Here is a 6,340-nt window from a genome sequence, read left to right on the forward strand (position 1 = left end):
CGGGGTTTCACCATGTTGACCAGGATGGTCTTGATCTCTTGACCTCGTGATCCACCCGCCTCGGCCTCCCAAAGTACTGGGATTACAGGCGTGAGCCACCACGCCCGGCCATGTGTACTTTTAAGGTTTTTAGTTTTTTGAGGGTTTTAAACATGAAGGATGCTAAATTTTACTGAAATATTTTTCTGCAACTATTGAGATAATCTTGTGATACTTGTCTTTGGCTCTGTTTATGTGATGAATCAAATTTATTAATTTGTGTACACTGAACCAACCTTGCATCCCAGGAATAAAGCCTAATTGATCATAGTACTTTCACTTTTTAATATGCTGCTAGGTTTGCTTTGCCAGTATTTTGTTGAGGATTTTTGCAGCAATGTTCATCAAGGGTATTGGCCTGAAGTTTTCTTTTTTGTTTTGTTTCTATCAGGTTTGCGTGTCAGAATGATGTTGTTCTTATGTAATTTGTTAATGGAGAGTCCCTTCTTTTCTTTTTCTTTTTTTTTTTTTTTTTTTGAGACGGAGTCTTATTCAGCCACCTCGGCTGAAGTGCAGTGGCATGATCTCAGCTCACTGCAACCACTGTCTCTCAGGTTCAAGCTGGGATTACAGGCACTTGCCATCATGCCCTGCTAATTTTTGTATTTTTTTGAGAGACAGGGTTTCACCATGTTGGACAGGCTGATCTTGAATTCCTGACATCAGGTGATCCACCCACCTTGGCCTTCCAAAACAAAGTGCTAGGATTACAGGCATGAGCCACCATGTCCAGCCTCTTTTCATTTTTTAATAATAGCTATAGAAGGTATAATATCAGCTTTTCTTTGTACATCTGGTAGAATTCAGCTGCGACTCTGTCTGGTCTTGTTTGTTTGTTTTCTTTTTTTGGTAGGTTAGCAATTTACTAATTTTGGAACTTGGAGCTTGTTATTGGTCTATTCAGAGATGTAATTTATTTATCTTTTTAGTCTTGGGAGAATTTATTTGTCCAGGAATTTATTCACTTTCAGATTTCTAGTTTGTGTGTGTAGAGATGTTCATAGTAGACTTTAATAGTTATTTGTATTTTTCTGGGAGTCAGTGGTAACGTCCCTTTTGTCATTTCTAATTGTGTTTATTTGGATCTTCTTTCTTCGCTAATCTTCCTACGGTTTATCTCATTTTTTAAAAAAGATGTAACTCTTGAATTTCTTGATACTTTATATGACTTTTAATGTCCGAATCTTCTTCCATGCAGATCTGATTTTGGATATTTCTTGTCTTGCTAGCTTAGGGGTTGGTTTTCTCTTGCTTCTTTCATTCATTTTTTTATGATGTGAGGTTTTAAAATTTATTTTTAGGCCGGGCGCAGTGGCTCACGCCTGTAATCCTAGCACTTTGGGAGGCTGAGGTGGGTGGATTACCTGAGGTCAGGAGTTCAAGACCAGCCTGGCCATCATGGTGAAACCCCGTCTTTTAAAAAATAAATAAATAAATAAAATAAAATTGATTTTTAACTTTTTCATGTATTTAGTGCTATAAATTTTTATTTTTTTATTTATTTTTATTTTTTTTTTTGAGAGGGAGTCTCACTCTGTTACCCAGGCTGGAGTGTAATGGCATGGTGTTGGCTCATTGCAACCTCTGACTCCCAGGTTCAAGCAATTCTCCCACCTCAGCCTCCCAAGTAGCTGGGACTACAGGTGGGTGCCACCACACCTGGCTAATTTTTATATTTTTAGTAGAGATTGGGTTTCATTATGTTGGCCAGGCTGGTCTCAAACTTCTGACCTTGTGATCCACCCACCTCAGCCTCCGAAGGTGGTGGGATTACAGGCATGAGCCTGTAATGGGATTACAGACGTAGTGACGTCTGGCCAAATTTTTTTCTTAAGACTGCAGAGATTCTGGTAAGTTGTATCTTTGTTGTCATTTGTTTCAAAAAACTTGATTTTTTCCTTAATTTTATTATTTACCCAAAAGTCATCCAGGTTCAGATTGTTTCATTTCCATGTAATTGTATGGTTTCAAGTGGTTTTTTATGTATTGAATTATATCTTTATCAAGCTATATTCTGTGTGTTTTTGGTATGATTTTGGGAAGACTGAATTTGCTGAGGATGGTTTTATTTCTGATTGTGTGGTCAGTTTTAGAGTATGTGACACATGGTGATGAGAAGAATGAATACAATGTTGTTTTTAGATGAACCATTCTATAGATGTCTAGAAAGACTACTTGATCATGTGTTGAGTTCTGCCTCAATAATCTGTCTAATAGAATCTGTCTAATAGAGTCTAATAGACTATAAAAAATTATAGTCTCCCACTATTATTTTTTCAGAATCTAACTCTCTTCATAGGTCTCTGAGAAGTTGCTTTATTCATATACACCCGTGCATATTTTAGAACACCTTTCTCTCTTCTGCTTTTTTCTTTGTAAGTAAGGATTCTTTCCTCTTTCTTTCATTCCTTTTTTTTTTTTTTTTTTTTTTTGATATGGAGTTTGGCTCTGTTGCCAGGCTGGAGTGCAGTGGTCTGATCTTAGCTCACTGCGAGCTTCACCTCCTGGATTCAAGTGATTCTTGTACCTCAGCCTCCTGAGTAGCTGGGATTACAGGCACATACCACCATACCCAGATAATTTTTGTATTTTTCGTAGAGACTGGGTTTCACCATATTGGCTAGGATGGTCTTGATCTCCTGACCTCGTGATTGGCCTGCCTTGGCCTCCCAACCCAAAGTGCTGGGATTACAGGTGTGAGCCACTGCTCCCAGCCAGTTTGTTTTTGTTTGTTTGTTTGGAGATGGAGTCTTGCTCTGTCACCCAGGCTGGATTGCAGTGACATGATCTCGGCTCACTGCAGCCTCCGCCTCCCAGGTTCGAGTTTCTCCTGTCTCAGCCTCCTGCGTGGCTGGGACTATAGGTTCGTGCCACCATGTCTGGCTAATTTTTTGTATTTTTAGTAGAGACAGGGTTTCACCATGTTAGCCAGGATGGCCTCGATCTCCAGACCTCTTGATCTGCCCAACTCAGCCTCCCAGATTGCTGGAATCAAAGGTGTGAGCTAACACACTCAGCTATAAGTATTCTTTCAGTGTGCCCAAGGCTACACCTGAGATGCCTGAATCCAGTGTCTACTGAAATTCAGATGTCTGAGAATTTAAGATCATGACCAGAGACTTGGCTGTTAAAAGGAGAAAATATAAATTAGAAATAAGAAGTCTTTTGTTAACTGAAAATTGGGACGGAGTTTCACTCTTGTTACCCAGGCTGGAGTGCAATGGTGCGATCTCGGTTCACCGCAACCTCCGCCTCCTGGGTTCAGGCAATTCTCCTGAATATATTGATATACTTGATGGTATTACAGGCACGCACCACCATGCCCAGCTAATTTTTTGTATTTTTAGTAGAGACAGGGTTTCACCATGTTGACCAGGATGGTCTCGATCTCTTGACCTCGTGATCCACCCGCCTCGGCCTCCCAAAGTGCTGGGATTACTGGCTTGAGCCACCGCACCTGGCCCCACAATATAGTTTGTATTGGTGTCTGAATTTGATGGAGCAAGCACCTCTTCAGGTTTTCATAAACTGATTTTGGAAGACAAAAGTATCTTCTTCTGTTGGGCCCTTAGTGTGCTGAGATGCCCTCTGACTTTGTAGTGCAGAGGGGCTGTAGCTTGGCCACAAGGCTGCTGGGTCTGCACAAGGGTCCACCTTTAGTTGGCTTGTTACAGGGGCTTGGGTAGTTGTAATTCCCATTTTATTTTTGGACAGACTGCATATCCTTCAGGACTTCACTCTGTTGGGCAGACAGTAGGGCACGTTTTGGCAGTTGGATTTGCATATGGTGGGCCTTGTATCAGGATGTGGATGAGTATGGCTTTCACTGAGTACCAGATAGCATTTCCTCAGGTAACTGGGTTTCTTTATAGGGAGAACTGACTATAAACTGTGACTCAGGTAACTGAAACTGAGTCATTGAACCGCTTCAGTGACTACAGTAAAGGCCAAGGTCTGCAGGCCTGCCCTCATGGCTGTAAATGTGTGTCTTTTTCCAGGTCTCTGGAATGGCAGGACCTCTCCCAGACTGTGGCTGGGAGGAGTTGGGATGGTTACAGAGTAAGTTCAGATTCTCACTGGGACCAAGTTGAGTGAACCCTATCCTATCTGTAGCCAAGAACAGGGGTGCTGCAGTTTCCCACCTGAATAAGGGCCTGCCTTCTCAATAGAACACTTCTCAATATTAAGCTTTAACAGCATTTCACATCTCCCTCTCTGGATCTCAAATCTCTCTTAGGCACTTACTTTGGAGATGGTGTCTTGCTACATAAACCAGGCTGGTCTGAAATCCCGGCACGTCTCCAACCTTAATGTATCATGTAGCTGTCGTTACAGTTTTGAGCCATAATGCCTGTTTCTGTCATAAAGGCATGTTTTATAAGGGATGGCTGACATTTTGTTTTTGCTGTAACGGATATGAAAATAGGGCACTTTTAATTTTTTTTTTAACTTACTGACATCACTCTCCATGTACATTTTTGCTTTGTATTTTCTATTTTAATTGTTTTTTTTTTTGGATGGAGTTTCATTCTTGTTGCCAAGGCTGGAGTGTAGTGGTGCAATCTCTGCTTACTGCAACCTCCACCTTTGGAGTAGGTAGGACTACAGGCACAGGCCATTCTCCTGCCTCAGCCTCCCGAGTAGCTAGGACTATAGGCACACGTCACCACGCCCAGCTAACTTTTGTATTTTTTCTTTTTTTTTTTTTTTCGCATCCAAAATCTTTTTATTAAGAGGGCAGGATCCAGGGTTAGTTTTTGTAGCCTCGGCTGGCCCGTCGGCCTCTGGCACGCTCAAACTTCCGGCCCTTGGAGCCAACGTAGGGTTTGGTGTGGCTGTGCGGAGTTCCTGGGGCCTTGCCGAAATGCCGGTACACCTCTCGGCCCTTGCGAGGACCGGAGAGCAGGACGGTCCCGCAGCCCTTGGGGGAGTCCAGGGCCAGCTGGTGGAAAGTGAGGATCTTGCCGCCCGCCTTGAGGATACGGCTGCGGGCCCGGCTGGTCACACGCAGCGCACACACCTTCAGTTTAGGCACCTCCTGAACCCGCACATCATCCGTTATGGTCCCCACAACCACGGCTGTTTTGTTTTCCCGGCCAGGAAGCTTCATCTTCCGGATCATCTGGGAAAGGGACAGAGGTGGCCGGTTGGTGCGACTCATAAACAACCTCTTCAGCACAACCTGGTTAAAGGTGGAGTTGGTTCGCCTGGCCAGAAACCTGTACAGCTCGACCAACAGCCTCAGGTAGATATCCTGGCTCTTGGGCTCCTTGCGCCGAACCTTTCAGTCCTTGTTGTGACGCATGTCAACTCCCATGATGGCGCCTCCTGCTCTTAACTTTTGTATTTTTAAGAGAAACGAGGTTTCACTATATTGGCCAGGCTGGGCTCGAACTCCTGGCCTCTTGATCAGCCAGCCTTGGCCTCCCAAAGTGCTGTAATTACAGGTGTTAGGCACTGTACCTGGCTTTCTATTTTATATTTGTAATTTTAGATTCAGATTTTTAGTACCGTATGCTAGAATTTGCATGGTATGCCTGAAGTAAATGAGATAATTAGTAGGCACTCCATATTTACTAAAATGGTTTCTTAGATTTTTAAGTTTGCTGCAGACAAAAACAATATAGGTTTTCATCTGCTTTCTTCAGCCTATATCTAAATAATAACATAGTTTATTTCCTAATACTTTTTTTTTTAATGTATCAAAGGGTGTAAGGCTATTCTTTGCTTCTAAAGTTGAATTACAGCAGTTTCACTTTGTGTAAGAATAGCATGTACGTAAAATATAAAAAGTAACTCTAGGCTTTTTTTAAATGCTTACTTATTGAAAGTTTCTCATTAGAATCGCATATTTATAATTATACTGCATATTCTCTGAAATTTTACTGCTACATAGTACATGCCAATGATTCAAAATACCTGTATTTGATGAGTTCACATTAACAGTTAAATATTGCAGTTACCTACACAATTTTTTTTTTTTTTAGATGGAGTCACCCTGTCACCCAGGCTGGAGTGCAGTGGTGTCTTGGCTCACTGCAACCTCCACCTCCTGGGTTCAAACAATTCTCATGCCTTAGCCTCCAAAGTAGCTGGGATTACAGGCATGTGCCACCATGCCCAACTAATTTTTGTATTTTTACTTGAGATGAGGTTTTATCACGTTGGCCAGGCTCATCTTGAACTTGTGACCTCAGGTAATTTGTCCACCTCAGCCTCCCAAAGTGTTGGGATTGCAGGTGTGAGCCTCCGCATCTAGCCTCAGTGTAGGTTTCCTAGCCTCGGTTTATTGTGTCTGTTG

At 42.4% G+C, this 6,340-nt stretch overlaps 1 pseudogene across 1 annotated transcript; it reads right to left on the reverse strand.

The window, feature by feature from the left end:
- Positions 1–4,734: 4,734 nt before the first annotated feature.
- LOC116545875 lies at positions 4,735–5,371 on the reverse strand (annotated as a pseudogene). The gene has a single exon (XR_004266493.1). The product of XR_004266493.1 is annotated as a 60S ribosomal protein L18 pseudogene (transcript).
- Between the last annotated feature and the right edge of the window lie 969 nt (positions 5,372–6,340).

The sequence above is a fragment of the Sapajus apella genome, unplaced genomic scaffold (assembly GCF_009761245.1).
Source record: "Sapajus apella isolate SASKATOON/1434 unplaced genomic scaffold, GSC_monkey_1.0 scaffold420, whole genome shotgun sequence".
Taxonomy (NCBI): Eukaryota; Metazoa; Chordata; class Mammalia; order Primates; family Cebidae; genus Sapajus; species Sapajus apella.